The following is a 12210-nucleotide window of genomic DNA, read 5'->3' on the forward strand; positions in this document are numbered from 1 at the left end:
AATCAGGCAAATGCTTTCTTTTTGCAAGTTGGGCTTTTCATTGTGTGCTCAACATTCTTGATTCAGAAACAGTGAGAGAGAAAGGCTGGTGTGGGCCCCTCCTGGGAGGCCTGGCCCTATCCACAGCTCCAGCATGGCTCACATGCCCGGGAGCCCCTGCCCACAGGACAGCCCTGACTGCCCATCCACAAGCTTTGCGGTGTCTGCCATTCCTGGGCAGGCTCTGTACAGTTCAGAACTTTCTCCCAATCCTTGCACCAAAATAACAAATGCCAGAGATAGTACATTTTGAGCCAGTGGCTCCGCCCTCACCTCTAGATGCCCGTAATACTGAGCTGCTAAGCAAAAGGTCCCTCCCTTCTTGCCCTTTTCTTGGGGCCTCACCCTTCATGCTCTGCTCTTCCTCACAGGATCTCTCTTCTATCTGCTCCTCTCCCACCTCCTGCAGTCTCTGGACCCCCATGGCAATACAAACAGACGATTCTATATCCTCAGTCCATTGCAGGACCACAGCTCTGACCCGGCTCTCCTCCGTTTTTGAAGCCCCGCACCTGTGGAGTTGGGAATTAGCACCCACTTGACCCCATTGTTGCGTCAGGCCCACCCTCCCCAATGCAGGAAGAGCTCTCGATGTTGGGGAGCTATGGCATTATCCTGCACACATATCGTGTCCTGGCCTGGGAAAATGATGATGATATTTTCTCACAAAATAGACAATAACATCATGAAAGTGCCTAGTTCTTTTTCTAGCATAAAATATATATCAATTTTCTGGTTGGTCTTTAGAAATACCAACATTTGGCCTGACTCCAGCTACAGGGGTTTAGTAAGCATATGTAGATTTTAAAAGCTCCTCAGAAGGCAGGTAAAGATTTCTTCAATAGAAAAAAATCATTACCCCAAAAGGAGTAGATCAATACATTGGATGATAGTAAAATTAAGAAATTCAATAAGAGAGCGAAAAGATAAGTCACAAATGGGAAATACATTTGTCACAAATATAATAGGCAAAGGACTCATGTCCAGAGTGTAAGGAGAATTTCTACAAATAAAAGAAAGAATCCAACAGACAAATGAACAAGAGAAAGGAATAGGAACTTCATTTTTTAAAAAAAGAAAGAAAAGACCCCGTCTCTACTAAAAAAAATACAAAAAACTAGCTGAGCGAGGTGGTGGGCACCTGTAGTCCCAGCTACTCGGGAGGCTGAGGCAGGAGAATGGCGGGAACCCGGGAGGCAGAGCTTGCAGTGAGCTGAGATCCGGCCACTGCACTCTAGCCTGGGCGACAGAGCGAGACTCCGTCTCAAAAAAAAAAAAAAAAAAAAAAGAAAAGAAAAAAGAAAAAGGAAGTAAGGAAAGACAAATGATCATCCAAATGGCTAGAAGCATATAAAAATGCCCAACCTCATAAACTATCAGACAAATGTTATCCACAATGAGAAGCCAATACACACTGACCAGCATGGCTAAAATTAAGAAGACTGTTAATACCAAGTGTTGGTGAGAATGTGAAGTATCTGAAACATTTATACAGTGCTGGTGGAAATGTGAAATAGCACAAGTACTTTGGAAAATTCTTTGGGAACACTGCTAAAGGTGAGCACCCCTATGATCCTGAATTCCCACTCCGATGTGAAAACCCAAAAGAAATGCATCCTGATAGAGGTATACTTCATAATAGCATAGTGTTAATCACAGAAGAATGGACAAATATATATTATACCATGGAATTTTTATGGTAATGAAAATAGTTTAATAACTGCCACACACAGTTGGTGAATTTCACCAACATAATGTTGAGTGAAAGAAGCCTGATACAAATGAATGTGTACTGCACTATTTCATTTCCATGAAGCTCCAAAACCAGCAAAATAAACCTATAGTGTTACAAGTCAGCATAGTGATTATCTTAGTGTTTGCATGGGAGCTCTGGTAATATTTTATTTCTTGATCTAAGAGCTGGTGTCCCAAATATGTTCACTTTGTGATAATTCATCAATCTGTTTTCTTGGGATTTGTGGCTTATCTGTACAGATAAACTTCAATTAAAGAAATCATTCAACTCAATGACAACAACAAAAAAACTTGATATTTTAACATTTTGTGGAGTGTTTATTATGATCCAGTCAGGGTACTAAGTATACTATTTTATTTGATCCTTATAATAACTTAAACAACTTGATTTAAATATGGGCAAAGGACTTGAGAAGACATTTCTCCAAACAAGATATACAAAAAGCACATGGCAAGACCCTTGACATCATTAGTCATCAGGGAATGCAAATCTAAACCACGGTGGGATGCCACTTCACACATGTTAGAATGACTATTACCCAAAAATAAAACAAAACAGAAAATAACAAGCATTGGCAAGGATGTGGAGAAACTGAAACCCCCATGCATTGTTGGTGGGAATGTAAAATGGTGCAGCCGCTGTGGAAAACAGTTTGATGGCTCATCAGAAAACTATACACGGAATTAGCATAAGATCTAGCAATGCCACTTTCAGGTATATACCCAAAACGATAGAACAAAACACATAAAGAGACATGTTCATAGCAGTATTATTCAGAATAACTGAAAGGTGGAAGCCATGTTAAGTGTTCATTGACAGATGAAGGGATAAGCAAAATGTGGTATATCCATACAATGGGATATTATTCAGCTTTTAAAAGGAAGGAAAGTTGATACATGCAACAACATGGATAAATCTTCAGGACATTGTGTTCAGTGAAATAAACCAGTCACAAAAAGACAAATACTACAAGATTCCAATTACACGGACACCTAGAATAGTCAAATTCATACAGACAGAAAGTAAAATGATGGTTTCCAGGCCCCAAAGCCAACATAAAGCAGTGGTTGTGGACAGCTTCATTTTCAGCTGAACTTGACTGTATGTTACACTGAAACCAGGGTAATCTGATGTCCAATACTCAGAGCCAGTTAAGACTTTTATTTCTGGCGACCTGGGGAACTGATGGTGCTTTTCAGGCACACCAGGGATAACTCTTATTTCCCAGATGGATTGGCAGATTGTTGTGGGTGCTAGGTCTTTGATGAAATGGATTTAGACACAAATAAATAGCCTGCTGGGATTTTGATTGGGATTGTAGTGAATCTATATTGAATCTGTGTTTCAAGAGTATAACATCTTAACAATATTGAGTCTTCTCACTCATGAACAAGATATATCTCCCCATTTATTTATGGCTTCTTTAATTTATCAAAGCAGTATTTTGTAGTTTTCAGTGTACAGGTCTTTTACATTTTTGTCAGATTTGTTCCTAAGTACTTTACATTTTTCATGCTATTGTAAATGTTGCTAATTTTTTTATTTTAATTTCTTTATTTTATTTTTTACTTCAGAAACAGAAATTTTATCTATTCATAGTATACAATATGATATTTTGCAATATGTATACATTTTGGGATGGCTAAATCCAACCAATAGTATACACATTACATTTTAATTTTGAGTTACAAATCTTTCACTAAACCATTTTTGTACTTTAATTTATGCTGAAACCTCGATAAACCCACTTAATAACTTATTGTAGATTCTATTGAGTATCCTACATAGACAATGATGTCATCCATGAATAACAGCCATTTATGTCTTTCTTTCCAACCTGAATGTCCTTTATTTCTGTTTCTTAGCTGATTGCACAGTCTAGAGCCTCCAATACAGTGCTGGATAGAGGTGGTGAGGGCAGGCATCCCTAGTGTGTTCCTGATGTGAAGGGGAAAGTATTCAGTCTTCCACAATCAGATGTGATGCTAGCTGAAAGATTTTTGGGATTGCCCTTTATCAGCTTGAGGGAGTTCCCTCTATTCCTAGTTTTCCTCAGTTTTTATCAAAAATGGATGTTGGATTTTGCCAAATGCTTTTTCTGTATTGACTGCAGTGATCATATAGTTTTTTAGTTTATTTATATGGCAAATTATATTGATTTATTTTTTATTCTTAAATCAACCCCTCATTCCTAGGATAAATACTACTTGATTATGATGTATTACCTTTCTATTATATTTAGGATTCCATTTGCTAAACTTTTGCATAGAATTCTTGCCCTATGTTCGTGAGGAATATTAGTCTGTAGTTTTCTTTTCTTCTAATATCCTCGTCTGGCCAGGGTACAAGGATAATTTTGGTATCAGCATAATGCTGATTTCACAGAATGAGTTGGGAAGTATTTCCTCCTCTTCAGTTTTTTGGAAGAGTTTGTGAAGTATTGTTATTATTTCTTCCCTAAATATTGGGTAAAATTTACTACTATCACCATCTGGGCCTGAATTTCTTTATAGGGAGGTTTTCTTGTTATTCTTTTTTTTTTTTTTTTTTTTTTTGGATACAGAGTCTCACTCTGTCGCCTGGGCTGGAGTGCAGTGGCACAATGTCAGCTCACTGCAGTCTCTACCTCCCAGATTCAAGCAATTTTCCTACATCAGCCTCCCAGGTAGCTGGTAGCTCCCAAGTAATGGCACATGCCACCACCCCTGGATAATTTTTTGTATTTTTGGTAGAGACGGGGTTTCACTGTGTTAGCCAGGATGGTCTCTATCTCCTCTTCCTGACCTCGTGATCCACCTGCCTCAGCCTCCCAACGTGCTGGGATTACATGTATGAGCCATGGATCCCGCCCCCCCCCTTTTTTTTTTTTAGGGAGAGTCTCCTTCCGTCGCCCAGGTTGGAGTGCAGAGGTGTGACCTCAGCTCACTGCAACCTCCCCATCACAGGTTCAAGCAATTTTTGCCTCAGTCTCCCAAGTAGCTGGGGTTACAGGTGCCTACCACCACACCCAGCTACTTTTTGTATTTTTAGTAGAGATGGGGTTTCACCATGTTGACCAAGCTGGTCTCGAACTCCTGACCTCAAGTGATCTACCTGCATCAGCCTCCCAAGGTGCTGGGATTACAGGAATAAGCCACTGTGCCTAGCCTATAGGGAGGTTTTAAAACAACAATTTTCATCACTTCTAGGCCTTTTACCTAAGATCAAGTGTAAAAACAAATTTCAGTTTCTTTAATAGATTCAGGGCTATTCAGGTTATCTATTTCTTCTTGGGTGAACTTTAGTAATTTGTGTCTTTCAAGGAATTTGTCAATTTTATTCATGGTGCTGAATGTAATTGGCACAAAAGTATTCCTGATGTTATTTTACTATCCCTTTATACCTGTAGAATCTTTAGTGATGTCATCTCTCTCATACCTTCTACTGGTAATTTTCTCTCTCTTTTTTCCCTGATCAATCTGGCTAAAAATGTCTCAATGTTATTGATTTTCCCAAAGAACAAGCTTTGGGATTCATTGATTTTCCTCTAACCTATTTTCTTTCATTGATTCCCACTTTGATCTCTATTATTCCATTTTTCTGCTTACTTTGGATTTAATTTGCTTTTCTTTTTCCATCTTTAAGTGAAAACTGAAGTCACTGATTTGAGACCTCTCTTCTTTTCTAATATAATATTTAATGACAAAAATTTTCCTCTAGGCACTGTTTTAGTGACAGCCCACCATATATTCTATGTTGTTTTCTGTTTTCATTCACTTCAAATTTCTTTCTAATTTCCCTTTAGATTTCTCCTTTGACCTATGGGTTATTTTGAAGCGTATTAGATGTTGGATATTTGGGGATTTTCAAGGGTCTTTCTGCCACTGATCTCTAATTTAATTCTAATTTGTCATATGCAGTATGTTCCACAGAGAACATACTGTGCATGATAAATACTTTTGAATTTATTGAGACTTTTAAAAATGGGCCACAATGTGGTCTAGCTTCATAAATGTTCCATGTGCACTTGGAAAAAATCTGTATTCTGCTATCGTAGAGTGAAGTGTTCTACAAATATCAATCAAATCAAGTTAGCTGATAGTGTTGTCCAAATCTACTATATTCTTTTTTTTTTTTTTTTTTTTTTTGAGATGGAGTCTCACTCTGTAGCCCAGCTTAGACTGCAGTGGTGCAATCTTGGCTCACTGTAACCTCTGCCTCCTGGGTTCAAGTAATTCTCCCTGCCTCAGCCTCCCAAGTACCTGGGATTACAGGGACTTGCCACATGCCCAGCTAATTTTTGTATTTTTAGTAGAGACAGGGTTTTGCCATGTTGGCCAGGCTGGTCTCGAACTCCTGACCTCAGGTGATCTGCCCACCTCGGCCTCCCAAAGTGCTGGGATTACAGGCATGAGCCACTGCACCCAGCCAAATCTACTGTATTCTTACTGATTTTCTGCCCACTTGTTCTATTAATTATTGAGAGAGGGCTTTTAAAATCTCTGATAGTTGTGCATTTGTCTATTTCTCTTTGATGTTTTATTAGTTTTTCTTTTATTCATTCTGAAGCCTTATTAGGTACAAAAACATTTAGGATTGTTGTATCTTCTTCACTGACCACATTGTCAGTATGAAATAACCTTTAATTCCTAGAAATAATTCTTTGCTCTGAAATCTATTTTGATATTAATATAGCCACTCTAAATTTCTTTTGACTAGTGTTAGCATGGTATATCTTTCTCCATCTTTATACTTTTAACCTATTTATGTCTTTATACTTATAGTGCATTGCTTATAGGCAGAATATAGTTGGGTCTTAGTTTTTCAATGTAATCTGACACTCTGCCTTTTAGTTGGAGTATTTAGACTATTTACATTTACTGTGATTACTGATATGATTAAGTTGAGCCACTCATCTTGCATATATTTTCTATTCATTTCATCTATTTTTATTTCCTTTTTCCATTGTCCTTTGAATTAATCAAGTATTTTTATCATACCATTTTATCTCATTTTATCTCTCTTGTTAAACAGCTACAGTTTTTTTGTTTTGTTTTGTTTTGTTTTGTTTTGTTTTTGAGATGGAGTCTCACTCTGTCGCCCAGGCCAGAGTGCAGGGGCACAATCTCGGCTCACTGCAAGCTCTACCTCCCAATTTCACACCATTCTCCTGCCTCAGCCTCCCAAATAGCTGGGACTACAGGCATCCGCCACCACACCTGGCTAATTTTTTGTATTTTTAGTAGAGACAGGGTTTCACCATGTTAGCTAGGATGGTCTCAATCTCCTGATTTCATGATCTGCCTGCCTTGACCTCCCAAAGTGCTGGGATTACAGGCATGAGCCACTGCACCCGGCCTTCAATTCTTTTTTTTTTAATTGTGAACCTTAAGATAATACATTTTATTTGAAGAAAGGTGATGAAGATGTGTTATTTGTGTAGGGTGTTAAAATAATGGTAAGCTATGAGAAAGGGGAAAATGGCTTTGAGGCTATGGAGTTAGTGTGAAAAAAAAAAAAAAAGAAAACAGACCAGTACACATGGGAATGTTGGTGTAGTTTTGTACTGGGATCTGCAGTCGCTGAAGCTAAGTATGTAGGCAGAGAATGAATGAGAGATGAATCTGGAATGACAAGTTCAAATTAGTCGTTAGAAGACCTCAAACAATCCCTCCTACAACCCCAATTCTGTAGCTATTGAGAGAATGGTGGACCAGGGGTCTGCTCTCTCTGAACTTGACTCCTCACTTCCCTATGAAAGCTGGCTTTGCTGTGTGCCCTGTGATATATATCTGTTTGTCCTCACTTTACAAATGTATGAACCTTGTCTCTGGTTCACCTCCAGTGCCTAAAAAAATATGTGGCAGAACACATGCTTCAGTAAATATTCTTTTAACCACTGAATATTTTAAGAATTCCACATAATTCTATATGACATTATTAACTATTGTAAATTTTTAAGTGGAGAAAAAGTACCAGGTTGCCTTTATTTCATGAAAGCAAACTTAAGAGTTGTCATGAACACATCTATCCATCTACTTGTATTTGTGCTCATATACTCATATCCCAATTACTATGGATGAATGGAATGATCTATCACCTGAAGTCATTATTTATTTTTCATAACTTCCAATCCAAGGACATTATTCCAGAAATACTTCCTTGTATTTCCTACATTATCAATTTTGCCCTCTCTATGGATGATTTCTATTGGCATGCAAACATGTTATTATTTTTTCTCATCTTATAAAACATTAAACACAGCGATCTTGACTCTACTTCCTCTATAACTACTTACCTTTTCTCTATTCCTTTTTTGAGTGAAGCTTCTTGAAATTGTTGTCTGTGCTTACTGCATTCAACCCCTCTACTTTGTTCTCTCAGAAATCCCTTTCAGTCGAGCTTTCTCCTTATCACTTCACTCAAAGGACTCTTGTGAGGTCATGAGGGCTAGTCACTTTACTAAATCCAATGGCTGATTATCAGGTCTCATTTTATGTCAACTTTCAGCAACATTTGACAAAGTTGGCCACCATTTTCTTGAAATAATGTTTTCCTTTGGCTTTGTGAACATGATACTCTCCTTTACTGGTTGCTTTTCAGTTTCTTTTTCTGATTCCTCTTTACCCTTCTTTATTCAATAGGTTTTTGTGGGGAACAGGCAGTGTTTGGTACATGAATAAGTTTTTTAGTGGCAATATCTGAGATTTTTGTGCATCCATCACCAGAGCAGTGTACACTGTACCTAATGTGTAGTCTTTTATCCTCGACCCCTCCCACCCTTTCCCCCAAGTCCAAAGTCCATTGTATCATTCTTATGCCTTTGCATCCTCATAGCTTAGCTCCCACTTGTGAGTAAGAACATACGATGTTTGGTTTTTCCATTCCAGAGTTATTTCACTTGGAATAATGGTCTCCAATTCCATCTAGGTTGCTGCAAATGCCATTATTTCATTCCTTTTTATGGCTAAGTAGTATTCCATGGTGTGGAATTATCTTTATTCACGTTTTCTTTATTCACTCATTGATCGATGAGCATTTGGGCTGGTTCCTTATTTTTGCAATTGTGAACTGTGCTGCTATAAACATGGATGTGCAAGTATCTTTTTCGTGTAATGATTTCTTTTCCTCTGGGTAGATAACCAGAAGTGGGATTGCTGGATCAAATGGTAGATCTACTTTTAGTTCTTCAAGGAATCTCCACACTGTTTTCCATAGTGGTTGTATTAGTTTACATTCCTACCAACAGTGTAAAAGTGTTCCATTTTCACCACATTCACACCAACATCTATTTTAATTTTTTGATTTTTTTATTATGGTTATTCTTGCAGGATTAAGGTTGTATCATGTTGTGGTTATGATTTGCATTTCCCTGATAATTAGTAAGGTCGAGTATTTTTTCATATGTTTGTTGGCCATTAGTATATCTTCTTTTGAGATATACCTAGTGTAAATGATGAGTTAATGGGTGCAGCACACCAACATGGCACATGTATACATATGTAACAAACCTGCACGTTGTGCACATGTACCCTAGAACTTAAAGTATAATAATAAAAAAGAGAAAATTGTCTATTCGTGTCCTTAGCCCACTTTTTGATGAGATTGTTTGTTTTTGCCTGAACAGCTACAATTCTTTGGTTTGTTATTTTAGTGGTTGCTTTAGGGTTTATAGTGCATGTCTTTAACTGATCACAGTCAACCTTCAAGTGGTAATATATGACTTTAGTATAAGAAACTTACATCAGTATACTTCTTCCCTTCTAGTCTTTAAGCCATCACTGTCATCCATTTTATTTTACATATGTCATAAATTCCATATTACCCTATTGTTTTTGTTTAAACAATTATATTTTAAAGAGGCTTAAGTAATAATAACAAATCATATATTTGTCCGTGTTGTTACTATTTCCAGTGCTCTTCATTCCTTTGTGCAGATCTAGATTTCAATATGGTATCCTTCTTACCGCCTAAAAGACATCCTTTAATTTTTCTTGTAGAGCAGATCTCCAGGTAAGAAAGTCCTAAGTCTTTACACATCTAAAAATGTATTTATTTCTTCATATCCATTATTCTCTTTTTGGTAGTATCTAGTTGGCTGCGACTCTAATCCATTAAACTTTCCATTTTGATTACGGTATTTTTCAAATCTAGATTTCTATTTGGTACTTTTTCCCAATCTACTTGATTATTTTCACACTCATGCTCTTTAATCCCCTTGTTTCTTTATGTGCAAGACACACTTTATGTGATGTTTGGTGACTCTAATATCTTAAGCCTCTGTAGGTTGCTTCCTCTGTGCATTGTTTCTGCTGGCTCTTGCCCATTATACATGTTTGCAATTTTTTATTAAGAACTTACATTCCTTGAAGCTGTCTTCCATTTTGCTTTTGCCAGGCACCTGGAAGGCATTAAAAACCTCATGTTACTTCACATTTGCAGCTTGAGACTTTTTAGATTATACAGCTTGTGTGTGAAGCCACCAGTGGAAGGGCTGCCCATGGTTATATGTTAATGTATACCCACTCTCAGGAGAGATGTTTTCCCTCAGGATGGACAATCCTGCTGCTGTTCCAGGGGCTGCAGGGACTGAGCGGGCAGGAGACAGGGGAGGCAGACAGGTTGATTCACAGTTCCCTCCTACACTAAGCCTATCTTTTTGGTGTCCTATTTTTGAGGTCTTCTCCTAACCCTCCTAGCTTGGACAGGATCTTTTTTTTTTTTTTTTTTTTTTTTTTTTTTTTTTTTTTGAGACGAGTCTCGCTCTGTCGCCCAGGCTGGAGTGCAGTGGCCGGATCTCAGCTCACTGCAAGCTCCGCCTCCCGGGTTCACGCCATTCTCCGGCCTCAGCCTCCCAAGTAGCTGGGACTACAGGCGCCCGCCACCTCGCCCGGCTAGTTTTTTGTATTTCTTAATAGAGACGGGGTTTCACCGTGTTAGCCAGGATGGTTTCGATCTCCTGACCTCGTGATCCGCCCGTCTCGGCCTCCCAAAGTGCTGGGATTACAGGCTTGAGCCACCGCACCCGGCCTTGGACAGGATCTAAACTTTGTCTGCTATTCTGCTGCCCCATCCTCATCCCAGACTATGAAAAAAGAGTTTCAGTACGACACTTGGCAACTATCTTAAGGGTGAAAAATGGCATCTAATTACTTCTTTGGGTTTCTACTTTCACTTTTTAATTTTGATTTTTTTTGCTTGTGAGAACTCTTATTTTGCAGCTCATTGATACATTTTTTAAATGGTTCACGATATGTATTCCAGAAGTTTTTGTTGTTTTCTGGTCCTTGTCAGCCCATGTTGCCGGAAATAAAATTCTTTCAACTTGTTCTTTAACAATTTACAGTACCCATATAGTCCTTCCTGTTCCAGAGGCAATAGAGTGAGAACACACACTTAGGAGCCAAGCTGGCCTGAGATCAAGTAAGATCCACCAGCAATGTGACCTCAGTAGCCTATTTACATTCTGAGCCTCAGTTTCTCACAGCGTGGGTGTGAGAATTAAATGAGGTAATATATGAATAACACTTAAAACAGAGACTGACACTGGTAAGGATGGACTTTCTTGTTGTTATTATCTGAAAATTTTGAAAACTTGTGAGCCTGAGTAACAGTTATACATCTTACCCAATGGTTCACTAACCTCTGGTCCCTGGCTACCCCGGCCCCTTCTAGCATGCAGTCACCCACACCCAGGCTTATACTGATGGAGAAGTGTCAACTATGAGCTATTCACTGGATGATAGGCCCAGCTACTCTCACAGATGCACCCAAAGTCCAGGACAGAATGCTCACAGATGGCTGCTGGTCTGAGAAATGTCCTCATCATACAAGCCTGAGTGAAAACACAGCCCCTTTACTACTAAAAAATCTGAAAACAAAAAAACATAATTTTAAATTTGGTATTTTTTATGATGTCATTTGTCCCAACAGCCATTTGACATCAATAGTCCTGATTACTAAAAATCTCAATGTTATAGAAATGTTCTCCTCCTTTTGGAAAACCATGTTTACTTTTCCCGAACAATACAGGGCTATCTGCAAACCCCTGAACTGATAACATAGCTCAGGGGCTACCTCTGTCTTAGCAGAGTAGCAGCTGAAAAAAGCAGACAATTCTTAACAAACAGGTAGATCAGGAATGCTCACTACTAAAAACATTATTTATTCGGGGCAAGTGGTATTTCTGATGTGCAAATGAAGCTTAAACTTCAGCTTTAATTTGTAAGAATTAGAAAATGCAGATTAAATCTCTGATGCCATATTGTGAATTCAGTAAAAGTTAACTAATCTACCAGGGAAAGACAAACTTTAGCTATCCTATGCTTATTATTCTGGAAATTTAGTGAAAATTAAACAAGAAGACTCACAGAGTATAAGAATTGTCCCCCCGCCTTAACAGTGCTGTTTTCAGCTTCGGTTGCCTGAAACACTGC

This window comes from Macaca nemestrina, chromosome 17, assembly GCF_043159975.1.
Source record: "Macaca nemestrina isolate mMacNem1 chromosome 17, mMacNem.hap1, whole genome shotgun sequence".
Taxonomy (NCBI): Eukaryota; Metazoa; Chordata; class Mammalia; order Primates; family Cercopithecidae; genus Macaca; species Macaca nemestrina.